Below are 19,777 nucleotides of genomic sequence, written 5' to 3'. Positions count from 1 at the left end.
CTTGTTAGAGTGGGCATGTTCTATAGTTCTTGTTCTACCTACACTTCTCATAGACCCTATCCTAGCCTGCAGCCTCGTTGGCAGCAGCCTGAATTACCCTGTCACATGTGACCACACTGGGTTGGCTGAGATACACATCAGACTAGCAGAAGACCAACTTTGGCTGGAGGGCGACTTTGGCTAGAAGAAACATTGGTCCTCTTTGGCCTGAAATAGCCCCAGTTAGTCTTCAATGAGTAACTGTATAAGCTTTCACTCTCTAAAGTGTCCTGCTTTACATGAGAAACTGAGTCACCCTCTGGATTAGTATGGCTCAAAAAATATAAGCTAAATCATATTACCCTTTTAAAACCCATAGGAAACACAACCTCACAGAGGTTTTGCAGGTCATTCGCAGAAACTTGAGCTCACAGTTACATTGCAGATGCAGGAAGCCCACTAAAGTTATCTTAGATTAGAGCTACATGGAAGCTGAGCTAGAGAGAAAAGCAGCAGATAGAGCACCGGGGTGAGAATTTGTCACCCTTAAAGGGAGAGGGGTTAGAGACAGAGCCTGATTGTTTTAGTTCCAAATTATTCACCTTGTGGGGACCAGCTTATATTTCATTTCCTATTAATGGATATATATGCAGATTTCTACCATGTACCAGACTATAATGCTTAAAAATATATATAAGCTGATTGGATTCTTCATTTGTATGAGTCTTAAGTAGAAAAGTACCCACCCCAGTGTCAGTATGTTCTCCTAAAATCTGTATTTATATTCTTTTGCTTTTTAAAATACTTTCTTTAAACTTTATTGAATTTGCTTTGTTCCATTGTAGGAGGAAGATGTCTACTTAACTATTCTGTATATTTAGTCAATTCTCTCAATATTATGTATTGAACAATTATTTCCCCATTTATTTATGATAATACCTTTATGAAGTTATTACACTTACTAATATTTCAGAGCTTTATATACTTTATCTCATTAATCTACCTGTTTACTCTTTCACCAATACCATAATACAATTAATGAAAGATTGTGATCTGTATTTATATTTGATAGTGGAAGTTCATTTTCAGAAATTTTGTTTCTCTTGTTTATTTAGCTACAGCAACTTTAAAATAATTTCATCAAGTTACCAAAAAATTCCCAGTAAATGTTTATCTTACTTGCATTGCACTATAAATTAATTAATTTGGAAAGACTTTTTTAAAGATTTATTTATTTTAGAAAAAGAGTGAGTGAGCTTGGGGGAGGGTCAGAGGGAGACAGAATCTCAAGCAGACTTCACGCATGAAGCCTGACACTGGGATCCATCTCAAGACCCTGAAATCACAACCTGAGCTGAAACCAAGAGTCAGAGTCTTAACTGACTGCCAGGAGCCCTGGAAAATCTTATTTTATAATCTTTCTGTGCAGTAATGTGGGATATTTTTCCTTTTGCTCACTTAAAAAAGTCTCTTAGGAAGAAAGCTGTTCAGTCTTACTAAGTTTTCTTTACATTCTTCAAGATATTCTAAATGATTTTATATTTTTCTATTGATAAATAGACATTTTCTTTATTATATCCTTTAGTTCTTCATTGCTTATATTAAAAAGTTATTGATAGTTGAGCATTTTTCTTGTATTTTCTAGTTTATTGCACTTCTTAATTGTCTAAGTTTTGTAATTTATCATCATGAATTCTCCTATAATCACATCATTGGCAAATTATGATTACATATCCTTTCCAATAATTACGTTTTTTAAATTTGTTTCACTGGCCTTATTTAATTGATTAAAATTTAAAAGAATATTAAATAGTAATGGTGAGAAGTGGATGAGCATTCCTGTTGCTGATTTTAACAAGTCTGGTACAACATTTTCCAATATTTACTCCATGGAACAACAGTCCCACAATACGATCTGTGAAATGAAATACAAGGATTTCATAACTCGGGAAGCACATTTACTACATTGCCCCTCCTTGAAATAAGCAGTTTGTCCTCTTGAATCTCTTCAAAAGTCTTCTATAAAATATATTTTACACATAAAGGATTTTGTACTTCATAGATTTTTTTTTTTTTACTTTTTATTTTTTTCAGGGGGGAAAGGGGATTAAAAAAAAAAAGCTGATACTATTATATAGGAAAGCTAGGATGACACACAGGGGCAACTCAGGAGTCACCATTAATTTGAGTTAATATAATTGACAGTTTCTTAAGCACACATCCAAACAGGGAATGAGATTTCATTCTCCCTTTCTTGTAGGAATCTTCAGTCTTTTTTTTTTTTTCTTTAAAAACTGTTTTGGAGGGGGCACTGGATATGAACTGAGGCATCCTCAATATTTGCAAGTTATTTTTTCAGATAGCTCCTCTCAGGGTTGGTGGCAGAGGGCATGTGCAAGGAATGAAGGCAGCACAATACTTTCCATTATGCAAGTGATTCAGGACTGAAGGTTTGCCCCTTTCTGTGCAAGCCCTATTTTTCTCTTCATAGAGCCTAGGGGAAATTAAGGGAGACCTGGCATACTGATACAGTGGTACCAAACCTTATGAGGCTGCCTTTGAGCTAAACCCAGGTGGCCAAGGGTAATCTGACTTCAATTTTTTTTAACTCTCTTTAAAATGTAGGGTATTTTTTTTCTCTTTTCCCTCAACTAAGTGTTCTAATAGCCATTTCCCAGAAATAGAAAATGTTTATTGATTATGGTATTAAATGGTTTTGAGGAACACTAAAATGTTTACTGTAGATAAGGATAGTGTGTGTGTGTGTGTGTGTGTGTAAATTAGTATATTCAATGTTCAGTCTGAGTTTATTGGAAGAAGAAAGCGTAAAGATCCTTCAAAAGCCCTGGGAGAACCAGCAGGGTTTGTGTAATTGGGAGCTTTAGAAATAATCATCAGCTGATTGCAAGGACTAGAACAATTGATCCTTTGAAACAGATTCCAACTCTAGGATTATATGTTTCTGTGAATTGATGAGTGTAAACTGCATCACAATTATCTTTTTTATTTTGCTGGCAATTAATTAATGCTTCTCAGAGTGACAAGTACTATAATGACTGTGAAATAAGAAAACTATATCAAAGGATGATAAAACCATAGTGACATTATTGCTACCTTAGTGTGGCTCAAAGACAACGAGGCAACTAAAAAATAACTTCATCAGTGATTAAGAGTATAAAGTGATAGCTATAATTTGTTCTAATATTCCTCAGAGGACATTTAGAAAGATTGATTGATGTATGTTCTTTTGAATGGTTTTAAGATACCTTACAAAGATCCGCAGAGTATAGCATGGTAAAAATAAGTGGAGAAAGAAACCAAAGAAAGGATAAAAGGAATTTATAGAAGATGAATTCACGATACTAGGATTTAGCGTCCAAAGGCTGCCATGAATACCACTCTCTCACTTTTCCTGCAGTGTAGGTACCTTAGAGTATTCTTAATTCCACCTTCCAGACCTTATGACTTTGTCATTCAGTTCACTTATCCATACGTGGTGATGACCCTATTACTATTATTATATTAAACAAACTGTCATCTAGACTAAGAGAAGAAATTATTTTACATTCCTGTATACTTTCTCCAGTACTCTTCCTTTCTTTATCTAGATCCAAATTTCTGATCTCTATAAGTTTTCTCTTGAACGGATTTTAACATTTTTTAAAGGCAGGTTGGCTGCCAATGACTTCTCTCAGGTTTTTTTTTTTTTTTTCCTCCCCCCTCTGAGAAAGTCTTTATTTTTCCTTCGTTGTTGAAGAAAAGTTTTGCTGGATATATAATTATGGTTTGGATTTGATTTCTTTCGAAACTTTAAATTATTTCACCTGCTATCTTGTTTGCATGGTGTCGATCTGCCTTAACTCTTATTCATGTTCCTCTATGAGGGGCTTCAACACTCCCCTTGTTTATTTCAAGAATTTTTCTTTGTTTTTGGATTTCTTCATTTTGAATATGCATGCTTGCCTGTGGTTTTTTTGTTCGAGTTTACTTTTTACAGGAGCTTCTGGGTCACTGCAAAATTGAGCAGAAGATAGATATTCCCCATAAATCCCTTGTCTGTACACATGCAATGGCCTCTCCCATATCAATATCCTGCATGTGGTGGTGCTTGTGTTAACAATTGATGGACCTAGGGGCGCCTGGGTGGCTCAGTCATTAAGCGTCTGCCTTCAGCTCAGGTCATGATCCCAGCGTCCTGGGATCAAGCCCCACATCAGGCTCCCTGCTCAGCATGAAGCCTGCTTCTCCCTCTTCCACTGCCCCCGCTTGTGTTCCCTCTCTCGCTGTGTCTGTCAAATAAATAAATAAAATCTTTAAAAAAAAAAAAAACAATTGATGAACCTACAATGACACATCATTATCACTCAGAGTCCGTAATTTACATTAGAGTTCACACTTGGTGTTGTATATTCTATGGACTTGGACGAATTTATAATGACCTGTATCTACAATTATAGTATCACACAGTAGTTTTCTTGCTAAATATCCCTAAAAGTCCTGGTTGCACCCATGCATCACTCTCTTCTGTCTAATCCCTGGCAACCACTTATCCTTTCATGATCTCCATCGTTTTGCCTTATCTAGAATGTCATATGGTTGTAATTATACAGTAAGTAGCCTTTAAGATTACTTCTTCACTTAGTAATATGTATTTATGTTTCCTCCATGGCTTTTTATGGCTTGAAGGCTCATTTCCTTTAAGCATTGAATATTGTATTGTCGGGATATACCAAAGTTCATTTATCTATTCACCTACTGAAGAACATCTTGGTTGCTACCAAGTTTTGGCAATTATGAATAGAGTTGCTATAAGTATCTGTAAGCAGGATTTGGGGTGAACAAAAATTTTCACCGTCTTGGTGAATACCAGTGAGCGTGAATGCTGCATCTCATGGTAAAAGTATTTTTAGTTTTGTAAGAAATACAAAGTCTTCCCAAGTGACTATACCATTTTGCATTCCCATCAGCCGTGAATGAGCATTCCTCTTACCATATCCTCACTAGGATTTGGTCTTGGCAGTGTTTCAGATTTCAGCTATTTTAATGTATGCGTAGTGGTATTGGATTATTGTTTTAATTTGCACTTTCCTGATGACATGATACAGAGCATGTTTTCATGTGCTGCTTTTCTTTTTTTTTTATTATTATTATGTTAATCACCATACATTACATCATTAGTTTTTGATGTAGTGTTCCATGATTCATTGTTTGTGCATAACACCCAGTGCTCCATGCAGAACGTGCCCTCTTTAATACCCATCACCAGACTAACCCATTCCCCCCACCCCCCTTGCCTCTAGAAACTTCAGTTTCTTTTTTAGAGTCCACAGTCTCTCATGGTTCGTGTCCCCCTCCAATTTCCCCCCCTTCATTCTTCCCCTCCTGCTATCTTCTTCTTTTTTTTTTTTTTAACATATAATGTATTATTTGTTTCAGAGGTACAGGTCTATGATTCAACAGTCTTAGACAACTCACAGTGCTCAACATAGCACATACCCTCCCCAATGTCTATCACCCAGCCACCCCATGCCTCCCACCCCCCACCACTCCAGCAACCCTCAGTTTGTTTCCTGAGATTAAGAATTCCTCCTATCAGTGAGGTCATATGATACATGTCTTTCTCTGATTGACTTATTTCGCTCAGCGTAATACCCTCCAGTTCCATCCACGTCATTGCAAATGGCAAGATTTGGGGTTTTTTGATGGCTGCATAATATTCCATTGTATATATATATACACCACCTCTTCATTATCCATTCATCTGTTAATGGACATCTTGGCTCTTTCCACAGTTTGGCTATTGTGGACATTGCTGCTATAAACATCGGGGTGCATGTACCCCTTCGAATCCCTACGTTTGTATCTTTGGGGTAAATACCCAGTAGTGCAATTGCTGGGTCATAGGGTAGCTCTATTTTCAACTTTTTGAGAAACCTCCATACTGTTTTCCAGAGTGGCTGCACCAGCTTGCATTCCCACCAACACTATAGGAGGGTTCCCCTTTCTCCACATCCCCGCTAACATCTGTCGCTTCCTGACTTGTTAATTTTAGCCATTCTGACTGGTGTGAGGTGGTATCTCATTGAGGTTTTGATTTGGATTTCCCTGATGCTGAGCGATATTGAGCACTTTTTCATGTGTCTGTTGGCCATTTGGATGTCTTCTTTGGAAAAATGTCCGTTCATGTCTTCTGCCCATTTCTTGATTGGATTATTTGTTCTTTGGGTGTTGAGTTTGGTAAGTTCTTTATAGATTTTGGATACTAACCCTATATCTGATATGTCATTTGCAAATATCTTCTCCCATTCTGTCGGTTGTCTTTTGGTTTTGTTGACTGTTTCTTTTGCTGTGCGAAAGCTTTTTATCTCAATGAAGTCCCAGTAGTTCATTTTTGCCCTTACTTCCCTTGCCTTTGGTCATGTTTCTAGGATGAAGTTGCTATGGCTGAGGTTGAAGAGGTTTCTGCCTGTGTTCTCCTTTAGGATTTTGATGGATTCCATTCTTTCAACCATTTTGAGTCTATTTTTGTGTGTGGTGTAAGGAAATGGTCCAGTTTCATTCTTCTGCATGTGGCTGTCCAATTTTCCCAACACCATTTGTTGAAGAGACTGTCTTTTTTCCACTGGACATTCTTTCCTGCTTTGTCAAAGATTAGTTGACCATAGAGTTGAGGGTCCATTTCTGGGCTCTGTATTCTGTTCCATTGACCTATGTGTCTGTTTTTGTGTCAGTACCATACTGTCTTGATGACAGCTTTGTAATAGAGCTTGAAGTCCGGACTTGTGATGCCACCAGCTTTGCTTTTCTTTTTCAACATTTCTCTGGCTATGCGGGGTCTTTTCTGGTTCCATACAAATTTTAGGATTATTTGCTCCATTTCTTTGAAAAAAGTGGATGGTATTTTGATGGGGATTGCATTGAATGTGTAGATTGCTCTAGGTAGCATTGACATCTTCACAATATTTGTTCTTCTAATCCATGAGCATGGAATGTTTTTCCAGTTCTTTGTGTCTTCCTGTTTCTTTCATGAGTATTTTATAGTTTTCTGAGTACAGATTCTTTGCCTCTTTGGTTAGATTTATGCCTAGGTATCTTACGGTTTTGGGTGCAATTGTAAATGGGATCGACTCCTTAATTTCTCTTTCTTCTCTCTTGGTGGTGGTGTATAGGAATGCCAGTGATTTCTGTGGATTGATTTTATATCCTCCCACTTTACTGAATTCCTGCATGAGTTCTAGCAGTTTTGGGGTGGAGTCTTTTGGGTTTTTCACATAAAGTATCCTATCATCTGCAAAGAGTGAGAGTTTGACTTCTTCTTTGCTGATTTGGATGCCTTTTATTTCTTTTCATTGTCTGATTGCTGTGGCTAGGACTTCTAATACTATGTTGAATAGCAGTGGTGATAGTGGACATCCCTGCCGTGTTCCTGACCTTAGGCAGAAAGCTCTCAGTGTTTCCCCATTGAGAAAGATATTTGCTGTGGGTTTTCATAGATGGTTTTATGATATTGAGGTATGTCCCCTCTATACCTATACTTTGAAGAGTTTTGATCAAGAAAGGATGCTGTACTTTGTCAAATAAAACACAATTGTTCAAAATCTTTGGGATGCAGCAAAGGCAGTCCTAAGAGGAAAGTATATAGCAATAAAAGCCTTTCTCAAGAAACAAGAAAGTTCTCAAATACACAACCTAACCCTACACCTAAAGGAGCTGGAAAAAGAACAGCAAATAAAGCCTAAATGCAGCAGGAGAAGAGAAATAATAAAGATCAGAGCAGAAATCAATGAAATAGAAACCAAAAGAACAGTAGAACACATCAACGAAACTAGGAGCTGGTTCTTTGAAAGAATTAACAAGATTGATAAACCCCTGGCCAGACTTCTCAAAAAGAAAAGAGAAATGACCCAAATAAATAAAATCATGAATGAAAGAGGAGAGATCACAACCAACACCAAAGAAATACAAACAATTATAAGAACCTATTATGAGCAACTATATGCCAGCAAATTAGATAATCGAAGAAATGGATGCATTCCTAGAGATGTATCAACTACCAAAACTGAACCAGGAAGAAATAGAAAACCTGAACAGACCTATAACCACTAAGGAAATGGAAGCAGTCATCAAAAATCTCCCAACAAAAAAAGCCCAGGGCCAGATGGCTTCCCAGGGGAATGCTACCAAACATTCAAAGAAGAATTAATACCTATTCTTCTGAAACTGTTCCAAAAAATAGAAATGGAAGGAAAACTTCCAAACTCGTTTTATGAGGCCACCATTTCCTTGATCCCCAAACCAGATAAAGACCCCCTCAAAAAGGAGAATTACAGACCAATATCCTTGATGAACATGGATGCAAAAATTCTCACCAAAATACTAGCCAATAGGATCCAACAGTACATTAAAAGGATTATTCACCACAACCAAGTGGGATTTATCCTTGGGCTGCAAAGTTGGTTCAACATCCACAAATCAATCAATGTGATACAATACATTAATAAATGAAAAAACAAGAACCATATGATCCTCTCAATAGATGCAGAAAAAGCATTTGACAAAGCACAGCATCCTTTCTTGATCATGTGCTTATTTTCTATCTACATATTTTCTTTGGAGTGTCTCTTAGGGTCTTTGGCCTATTTTTTAAACCACATTGTCCATTTTCTGTTGTTGAGTTTTAAGAGTTCTTGTATATTTTAGATGAATTCTTTGAGATGTCATTTTCAAATATTTTCTCCCAGTTTTTGACTTGACTTTTCAGTCTCTTGATAATGTCTTTCACAGAACCACAGTTCTTAATTTTTTTAATGAAGTCTAGTTTATCAGTTATTGCTTTCTTGTATTGTCTTTGGTTTTATCTAAAATGTCATCATCTTGCCCAAGGTCATCCAGATTTTCTCCTATGTTTCCTTCTAGGAGTTTTATAGCTTTGCATTTTACATTTAAGTCTATGATACATTTTATTTTTTAAATTAAGTAGGCTCCATGCCCAATGTGGAGCTTGAATTCACTACCCTGAGATCAAGAGTCACATGCACTACCAACTAAGCCAACCAGGTGCTCTGTCTGTGATCCATTTTAAATTAATATTTGTGAAGATTATAAGATATGTGTCTAGATTCATTTTTTTAAAATATGTGGCTCTCCAGTTGTTCCAGACCACTTGGTGAAAAGACTATCTTTTGCCATTACATTCCCTTTGCTTCTGCTTCTTTGCCAAAGATCACTGACTATATTTATGGGAGTCTGTTTCTGGACTCTATATTCTATTGATTTGTTTACTCTTTTGCCAATTAAACACTCTTGAATACTGTAGCCTTGAAATAAATCTTTGAGTCAGATAGTGTTATTCCTTTTTTAAAACTTTTTAAAGGATTTTTATTTATTTGAGAGAGAGAGAGAGAGAGAGAGCAAGTGTGTGCACAGAGAGAGACAGAGGAAGAAGCAGGCTCCTCGCTGAGCAGGGAGCCTGACCTGGGACTCAATCCCAGGATCCCTGGATACCTGAGCCAAAGGCAGACGCTTACCAACTGAGCCACCCAGGTGCCCCGAGATAGTTATTCTTCCAACATTGTACTTCAATATTGGGTATTCCGGGTCTTTTGCCTTTCCATAATAACTTTAGTTCAATTTGTTAAAATCTACACAATAACTTGTTGGGATTTTGATTGAGATTAATCTATAGGTTAAGCTGGGAAGAAGTTGAGTCTTTTCCATGAACATGAATTATCTTTCCATTTATTGATTTATTTGATTTCTTCAGAATTTTAAAGGTTTCCTCATGTAGAACTTGAACATATTTTTTTAAAGATTTTATTAGGGAGAGAGTGCGAGAGTGCAGAAGCAGAGAGAGAAGCAGGCTCCCCACTGAGCAAGAAGCCCGATGCTATGCAGGACTCAGACTCGGTCTCAGGACCCTGGGGTCATGACCTGACCTGAAGGCAGATGCTTAACTGACTGAGCCACCCAGACGTCCCAAATTTGAACATATTTTGTTAGACTTATGTATTTCAGTTTCAGAGGTACTAGTATAAATGGTATTCTTTTTTTTTTAAAGATTGTTATTTATTTGACAGAGAGAGACACAGCAAGAGAGGAAACACAAGCAGGGGAGTGGGAGAGGGAGAAGCAGGCTTCCCGCGGAGCAGGGAACCCCATGCAGGGCTCGATCCCAGGACCCGGGATCATGACCTGAGCAGAAGGCAGATGCTTAACTACTGAGCCACCCAGGTGCCCCAATGGTATTGTTTCTATTTTCAGATTCCACTTGCTCACTGCTACTATATGCACAAGCAATTGACTTTTGTGTTTATTAACCTTGTGTTCTGAAACATTGCTATAATCACTTACTAGTTCCAGGAATATTTTCGTTGATTCTTTTAGATTTTCTATATAGATGATTATGTCATCTGCAAACAAAGACAATTTTGTTCATCCCAATTTGTATACATTTTGTTTTCTTTTTTCACTTTATCACATTAGCAAAGATTTCCAGTATGACCTTAAAAAGGAGTGGTGAGAGAGGACATCCTTGCCTTGTACCTGATCTTATGGGAAAGCTTCAGGTTTCTTACCATTAAGTATGCTCTTAGCTGGGGGTTTTTTGTAGATAATCTTTAACAGGTTCAGGAAGTTCCCCCTCTCCTCCTAGTTTACTGAGAGTTTTTAATGAGTGGGTGTTGAATTTTGTTTAATTATTTTTCCTCATTTATTCATATGATCATGTAATTTTTCTTTAACCTGTTGATGTGATGGTTGATATTAATTGATTTTTCAGATGTTGAACCAGTCTTGCATACCTGGACTACATCCCACCAAGTAGTGTTGTATAACCTTTTTTTTTTTTTTTTAAGATTTTTATTTGACAGGGAGAGACAGCAAGAGTGGGAACACAAGCAGGGGGAGGGGGAGAGGGAGAAGCAGGCTTCCTGCTCAGCAGGGAGCCCAAGGTGGGGCTTGATCCTAGGACCCCGGGATCATGACCTGAGTCAAAGGCAGATGCATAACGACTGAGCCACCCATGCGCCCCTGTATAACTTTTGTAATCGTTGGATTTGATTTGCTACTTGTTATTACTGAATGTTCTTGCACTTATAACCATAGAAATATTGGTCTATAGTCTTCTTGTAGTATCATTGTCTGGTTTTGGTATCAGGATAATTCTGGCCTCATAAAAAGAGTTAGGAAGTATTCCTTGTACTTCTTTTGTTTATTTTTAAATAGGCTCCATGCCCAGTGTGGAGCCCAACGCAGGGCTTAAACTCAATCCTGAGATCAAGACCTGATCAAGAGTCAGATGCTTAACTCACCAAGCCATCCAGGTACCCCTACTTCTATCTTCTCAAAGAGGTTGTAGAGAATTGGTATAATCTTCCTTAAATGTTTGGTAGAATTTACCAGTGAACTCCTAGACACCTGTGCTTTCTGTTATGGAAGGGTATTGATTATGAATTCAATTTCTTTAATTGATAAAGACCTCTTCTGATCATCTGTATCTTCTTGTGTGAGTCTTGGCAGATTTTATCTTTCAAAGAATTGATCCAATTCATCAAGGTCATCAAAATTTGTGGGCATAAAATTGTTAATACTATTTTTTATCCTTTTGTTATCTTTGGGATATGTAGTAATATTTCTTCATTTATGATATTAGTAATTTGTATCTTGTCTTTTTTTAATTACCTTGTCTAGAGGCTTATCAATTTTACTGATCTTTCAAAGAATCATGTTTTGGTTTTGTTAATTTTTCTCTATTGATTTACTATTTCAATTTCATTTATTCTGCTCTAATTTTTGTTTCCACCCACTTTGCATTTAATTTGTCCTTTTTCTAGTTTCTTAAAATCCTAGATTGTTGATTTTAGAACTTCTTTTTTAATATATACATTTAATGCTATAAATTTCATTCTAAAGGCTGCTTTCACTGCATCCCAAAAATTTTGATAATTCTGTGTTTTCATTTAGTTCAAAGTATTTAATTTGTTGACTTATTTGACTCATGCATTATTTAGAACTGTTTAATCTCCATTTGGGGTTTTTCTAGCTATCTTTGTTACTGATTTTTTGTGGTCTGAGAGCATACAATGTATAACTTCAGTTTTTAAAAAATTCGTTAAGGAATATCTTATGGTCCAGAATATGATCTATCTGGATGAATGCTTCATGTGAACTTGGAAGAATGTATATTCTGCTATTGGGTGAAATAGTCTATACATGTCAATTATGTCAATCCAGTTGATTGATAGTACTGTAGAGTTCAACTGTGTCCTTACTGATTTTCTGCCTACTGAATCTATCCATTTGTGATAGAGTAGTGTTGAAGTCTCTGACTATAATAGTGGATTCATCCATTCTTCTTTGTGGTTCTATTGGTTTTTGCCTCATGTAATTTGATGTTCTGTTATTAGGCACATACACATTAAGGATTGTTTTGTCTTCTTAGAGAATTGAGCCCTTTATCATTATATAATGCTCCTCTGTATCCCTGATTACTTTCCTTGCTCTAAATCTGCTCTGCTTGAAATTAATGTAGCTACTCCTGTTTTCTTTTGATTAATGTTAGTATTGTATATCTTTTTTCATATCTTTACTTTTCATCTACAAGTGTCTTTATTTTTATTTTTTAAAGATTTTATTTGACAGAGAGCACACAAGCAGAGGGAGGGACGAGGGGGGAGGAGGGAGAAGCCGGGCCTGAGGGGGTTAGGGGGAGGAGGGAGAAGCCAGGCCGGAGGTGGGGAGCCCTACACAGGACTGGATTCCAGGACCCTGGGATCATGACCTTAGCCAAAGGCAGACACTTAACTGATTGAGCCACCCAGGTGCCCCAACAAGTGACCTTATTTTTAAAGTGGTTTTCTTCTAGATAGCAAAAATTTTGTTTTGTTTTTTGGTCCACTCTAACAATCTGTGTACATTTATATCCTTGACATTCACAGTGATTATTGATATAGTTGGATTAATAGCTATAATATTGTTATTGTTTTGTCTTCCACTCTTTTTCTGCATTTTGTGGTTCTAACTGAGCATTTTGTGATTCTACTTTCCTCCCTTCTTAGCGTATCAGTTATGCTTCTTTCTCTTAAATTTTTTGAAAGTTTTCCATATAGTTTGTAATAGATTTACAACTGATTCAAGTGTCCTTTCATATAACACTATACTACTTCACAGATAATTCAAGTACCCAGTAGTAACAAAATCATCCTAATTTCTCCCTCATCCTTCATATAATTGCTGTCATTCATTTTACTTATATATAAGCATACATAACTGGATATATTGTTGCTATTATATTTTGAATAAACATTTTAGATCAATTAAATATAAGAATAATTAAAGCTTTTAATTTTTCTTTCATTCTTTCTCTGATGCTCTTCCTTTCTTCACTTAGATGAGTTTCTTACCTATGATATTTTCCTTTTCTCTAAAGAATATCTTTTAACAATTCTTGCAAGGCATGTCCACTGTCCACAAATTCCCTTGATTTTTGTTTTTCCAAGAAAGTCTTTATTTTTTCTTCACTTTTGAAGCCTAACTATAGAGGATTATAGGTTGGTGGCTTTTTTTTTCTCTCAACATTTTTTAAATATTTCAGTCCATTCTCTCTTCCTTGCATGGTTTCTGAGAAGTTGGATACAATTATTTGCTCCTCTATAAATTAGGTGCTTTTTTTCCTCTGATTTCTTTTAGCACTTTTTAAAATACTTGATTTTCTTAGCTTGAAGATGATATGCCTATTTTTAATTTTTTTGGCCTCTATCCTGCTTGGTTTCTGAGCTTCCTGGATCTGTGGTTGGGTGTCTAACATGAATTTGCAGGAATTCTTATTTCAAAGATTTCTTCTGTTCTTTCTCTCTTCTTCTCTGGTATTTCTATTATGTTGTTGCTATAACTTGTTGCTAAACAATTGTGTAATTGTTCCACAATCCTTGGATATTCTGTTTTATTTTTCACATTTTGTTCTCTTTGACTTTTAGTTTTTTAAGATTCTATTGAGATTCTCAAGCTCAGATTCTTTATTCAGCCATGTCTAGTCTACTAATAAACCCATCAAAGACATTCTTCATTTCTGTTAGTGGTTTTTTTTTTTTTTTTTTTATCTCTAGCAATTGTTATTATGTTTTGGACTTCCATCTCTTTGCTTACATTGCCCATGTGCTCTTGCATGCTGTCTTTTTTATCCATTAAAGCCCATAGCATATTAATCATAGTTTCTTAAAAGAAACTCCCAGTCTGATAATTCTAACATCCCTGCCATGTCTGAATCTGACGCTGCTCTGTCATTCCAAATTGTGTTTTTTTGGCTTTTTGGTATGCCTTGCAAGTTTTTCTTGATAGCTGGATCTGAGGAAAATGAACTGCTATAAATAGGTCTTTAGTAATAGGTGGTGAGATGTGGGGGAGGGGCGTGCTCAGTAGTCCTATGATCAGGTCTCCGCCTTGAAGAGAGCCTGTGTCTATGGATTGCAAACTTCACATGTGCTTCTCGGATTTCCCCCCTTTTCTGTTGGACAGGATGGCTGGAATTTGGTATTTTCCTTCCTCCATGTGGAAGGTTTAAGGCTGGCGGGAGTTGCATATTTACCTTCCCCAAGGGTGTTTAGTCTCTGATAAAACCCCATCAGGCTAGGCTTGGGTGAAATAGTTTCTCCTGTGGGGAGATCTCAAAAAGAACAGAATGCTCTGGTGTATTTTACAATGTTTTATTTTCCCTCTTCCTGCTGGGAGCACAAGGGGATTTTTCTCCACAATTCGTCATGAGGACCTGATAGAACTCCTGGAAATGAAATTCACGAAAGTGTGGAGGATCCTTTATGACTGGATCTCCCTGGAGTTTTAACTCTCAGACTGGTCCACACTGAGTCTCTAGCAATTTATTACAGTTCAGATTTTCCTACCTTAGCACTGGTTCTTGCCCAGGCTTCTACTCCTGGGGCTCTGGTACAGTAACTTTTGATTTTCTGTATTCATTGTTCATCTCTCCAATTGGGGAGTCAGTGGTTTACCCTGTGGCTTCACTTCTCTTTAAGGATCTAAGGAGACCTATTTATTTTTCAGTTTGTTCAGCTTTTTACTTATTAGGGTAGAATGGTAACTGCCAAGCTTCTTAACACGCTAACTGGGAATGGGAAGTCCGCCTATTTTTGTTGTTGTTGTTGCTGTTTTTAATGTTTATCAGCTTGATAAAACTGCAATTTATGTATTCCTGTATTGAGCTTCTTGTACCTGAGCTACCTGTGTCTGTGGTTTTGTTTCTGTCATTAATTCTAGGAAGTTTGAAGCCATTATTAATAAAATATTTTTTTTCAGCTTTATTCATTTTTTCTGATACTTCAATTATGCATATGCTACATCTTTTTAAATGGTCCCACATTTTAGATTTATTTAAATTTTAATGTTTTTCTTTTTGCATTTCAGTTTGAGAAGGTTCTATTGTCCTGTCTTCAAACTGCGTTTTTTTCCTCATCTGTGTTCACTCTACTGATGAGTGTGGCAAAAGCTGTTCCATTTCTGTGTTTTTGATTTATAGCATTAATTGTCATGCTTTCTTAGAGTTCCCATATCTGTTTACATTACCTATCTATTCTTTCATGTTTTCTTCTGTATCCACTGGACGGTGGATATGTTAAGGGTAACATATTGATCATAGTTATTTTAAGTTCTGCATCTTATGCTTTAATATCCATGCCATATCAGAGTCTGGTTCTCATGCTTGCTTTTTCTTCAAATTGTGATTTTTTTTTCTTGCTCTTTTGCATACCTTGTGATTAGTTGTTGTTGAAGGCCAGACATATTTTACTGGGTGATGGGAACTGAAATAAAGAGGCTTTTAGTATGAGGGCTTACATTCATGTGTGTAGGTGCTGGGCTGTGTTTTAATTTTGGCTATAGCAGTGAGTGTCAGGTGCTTCAAATTCCTCTAGCACCTTTGTTTTTATTTCCTGTTGATTTTGGGCTTTCTTAAGTTCTCCTTCTCAGAGTATGCATCCTGCTGTTTGTTTAGCTATAACCCATTGTTAAACTGAAACCCTGTTGGTATAGTGGTAGGGTGTGTGGGAGTGGGAACTTTCTATAATGTTATGGTTAAATCTCAGTCCTCAAGTGGGCCTTTGTCTCCTGGCTGATCTTCACAAGGTTTCTACAGTAACGTTAGCACCCCCATCCCAAGTTGAGACCAGAAAGATTGGGGGTAGGGAGAGAATGGAAGGACTGTCCTGCAGTTGGTATAAGGCTCCGTTAAAGACTTTCCTCATGAAAAGAAGACTGCTACTATGGCAAATACTCCTTATTTCACAATAATTACTCTTCTTCCTAAGCCACAAGGGGATATCACTTAGATCTTCATCAGGATGGCCAAATGGAGCTCCTGCGGATAAAGCCCCTGATTGTTGGTCCTCTCCTAAGAATGCAACCCCCAGGAGTTCCTCACTGTCATGCTAGTCTCCACTCAGCCTCCAGAAACTTGTCAATTACCATTTAGGTATTGCTACCAGTTTATGCTAGTGGCTGCTATTCCAGGTAAGTAGGTTTTGTCTAAGGTCCTCTATTCGTGTCTGTCTTTCCACATTACTGAGTGGTAGTTGGCTCTGAGTCCTTAATTCTCTGGGTCCAAAAAAAATGATTATCAGCCCAGCGTTTTCTTGTTATTGGTATGGGAAACAAACCTTTAAGCTCTTTATATAGCAGAGCTAAAACTGGAAATTTCTTGTCCTTGGTTTTTATTCCAAGTGAATCCAAGAAGATTCACTTCTTAAAGAAATTCTGTCTTCATCCTACTGGCCTTAATGATCCCTTTTGATTTCATCCTCTTCAATGACTGGGCCTAGGTATGGAAATAAGACAGTTTGTATAGTCTTAATGGAGACTGCTGGAACTTTACAACAAGATTTTTAAAAAGACTTGAGGATAACACAAGGCAATTTTCATCACAGAAAGACTAGTTTATAGGATACAGATTGCTTCATTTAAGTTTAGAATTGCTCACAAGTAACTTCTTTGCCAAGCTTTCAGTAGCTTCTTTGTGGCAAAGGTCATTTTATCCCTAACCCCCTGGAGTCTTCTCAAATGTTTCTACATCCACTGAAGACCAAAGAAGAAGTAAGATATCCTTCCAAGCATGTTCTAGCTGGGGATGTGGCCTTTTCACATAAGTGCTTCTTTCTTTGGGCCATTTCACCCTCTACCTTGTGTTACAAACTCGTCTCAAGGTCTCAGCAGGTCAGCCCTCTTACAATGGCAATAATCCACCTTAAAGCAGAAGAAAATTTGGAAGGAATAGATGTATATGCCCACTAGGTAGTAGATAACCAGCAAGCATTTGTTGAATCAATGAGTGAATGAAAGTAGGTCTAGAAATTTGAAGCAGAGGAAAACAGATTTGAGGCAAGATAATAAGTTGGTTCTGAATGCTTTCTGATGAGCTCACGGTTCCAGAACACAAGAGGAAAAACTAAATTGGAAAAAAATAAAAGTCTAAGGAAAATGGTTGTTGCAGTCCCTTGCCTTTACCAAAAAAAAAAAAAAAAAAAAAAAAAAAGCAGATCTCTTTGGGCATTTGGAACTGAGAATGAAGTGAAGGCTGTAGTTTTAACAAGCATGGTAGTCCAACTAGTACCTTTGCATCTAGTCCTAACCCCCGTATGCACACACTTCTTGACACCCTCCAATCTGTCCTCCACTAAGCACTCAGATTTTTCCAGAATATCAATTCGATTATATCCTTTCCATGCTAAAAAATCTCTGAATTCCTACAACTTAAAATTAGTCATGTATTTAATGTTGTCATTTGAAGCCAATTTATTATCTTTCCTCAAATCTTTTTCTTTTTCCTAGTTGTATCTCTTGCATCTTCCTCAAATAATGTGTCCTCCAATCAAGTCTGACCAATTCCAACATAAACCACACATTTACACATGACCTTATAGCTACAATGCCATATTTTGTTTGTTGAACTTCTATGCATCTCTTAAGACTCCGCTTACTTCCTACGTAGACTTGACTGAAGAGTCCTTCCCTCTGGCAGTTTCAGTTGCTCTGAGTACTATTTTAATATTTTGTAGCATAAAAATGAATTTATAAATTTTTATTGCTTCCTAGGGGCAGGTGTATCCTGTTGACCAGCTAGCCTTTGTTCACTGAGTAGTATGGGATATATAGTGTGAGAAGAAGTGTCCCTGGCTAAAAGCACAGAGTAGTTTCAGTTGCCCACATTGGACAGCCCTGCTCTATCTCTGACTATAACATCTACTCAATTTTTGTCAAGTTATCTCCCCTCTATGCATTGGTTTCCTCAAGTATAAAGATGCAAATGATAGTAAAACCTAACCCACTGGGTCTTTGCAAGGATTAAATGAGTCAATCCTGAGTCAACCCATGATGATGGTGATGATGCATAGGCAGAATTGAGAGAATTGAATTGCTTTTTCTGATAAGTGGTAAAGAAACTTGAGTTGGGTTGGTCAAGTAGGGGGAATCCAGGAGGGAAAAGACAAAAGTTAATGAGGCTGAGCGGAGAAGAGATATATTGTTGGTGCTGTAAAGAGTGAGTTTTAGAAAGACCCATCTGGTTAAGATTTTAAATATTTTTCTAATAATTCTGTGCTGTGACCTTTCCCTATCCCCATCTGCCATATGAAGTCAGTAAATGTACCTCATGAGTGACATGTTTGGTGCCACAGGATTCCTTCTGGGTTGTGAGAACAGATACGGAGATGTGTTTCATGGTAGTGGGGGGCACAAATACCATTTGTTTGTGGGGAGAGCTGACTTCAAATTGCAAGTCTGTGTCTTCTAACAAGCAGTTCAGGAAGGTAGTACCTGTATCTTATTTATCATGTAAATAACACTCTCCAGCTTTCACTCCCTAAGAATAATAATGAGGGCAGGAAGGATATTAGCATTTGTCTTTGAACACCCCTGAGTGAAAACACTGGAATCTCAACATTTTCTTTTATACTCCTCTCACAAAATTCCTTAACCATTACCTGTGAGCATTCCCAAATGATTCCCTTAGCCAGCTCAGCTGGCTGATAGTCAACAATGATAATGCATGTTTCTTGTTTTCTTCTTTGACTAGTAACCCTGTTGCCATCACCACTCCCAGTATTCCTGATGGGACAGCCGTGTTCCATCAGTTTCTGATGATACCTCTTGTGCTTCAACTCTTTCAGCTTTATTTTCAGACACTTTCTTTTTGAAGCTGCTGAGATACTTCCTTAAGGCTGATCACAGAACAATAAAACTAATGCTTCTTGTTTTGCAGCCCAAACATTCCATCCTCAACAATTAGGTACCCAGAATAGAGCTCTCGAGGAATAATCCTCATTTTTTTTTTTTAGAGAAACTTTTTTTTTTTTTTAAAGATTTTATTTATTTATTCGTGACAGACAGAGAGAGAGAGAGAGGCAGAGGGAGAAGCAGGCTCCCCGCAGAGCAGGGAGCCCAATGCGGGACTCGATCCCGGGACCCTGGGATCATGACCTGAGCCGAAGGCAGACGCTTAACCATCTGAGCCACCCAGGTGCCCCAGGAATAATCCTCATTTATCTGGAGGGGTACTCTCCAGGAGGTAAAGACAGCCTTTGTTCCCCACTTGTGTTTGAGAACTTAAGTTCTGAAGACAGCTATCCATTGGGAAAAGTGTTATCCATAGGTCTCCCAGAAGTGTTCTACGAGTTTCATGCAAGTCAGATCAATCTGTTCTGATGAACTTGAACTCCATACTGGGTTCCCTTTTATACCCTTTACTGGAATTGGACTCTGCTGGAAGCTTGATTTCAATTTATTCCAAGTGCAGGGCCAA

This window comes from Mirounga leonina, unplaced genomic scaffold (genome assembly GCF_011800145.1).
Source record: "Mirounga leonina isolate KUSES-001 unplaced genomic scaffold, KU_Mleo_1.0 Mir_93, whole genome shotgun sequence".
Classification (NCBI taxonomy): domain Eukaryota; kingdom Metazoa; phylum Chordata; class Mammalia; order Carnivora; family Phocidae; genus Mirounga; species Mirounga leonina.
The sequence above is the reverse complement of the archived record's forward strand: the minus strand, read 5'-3'. Positions refer to the sequence as shown.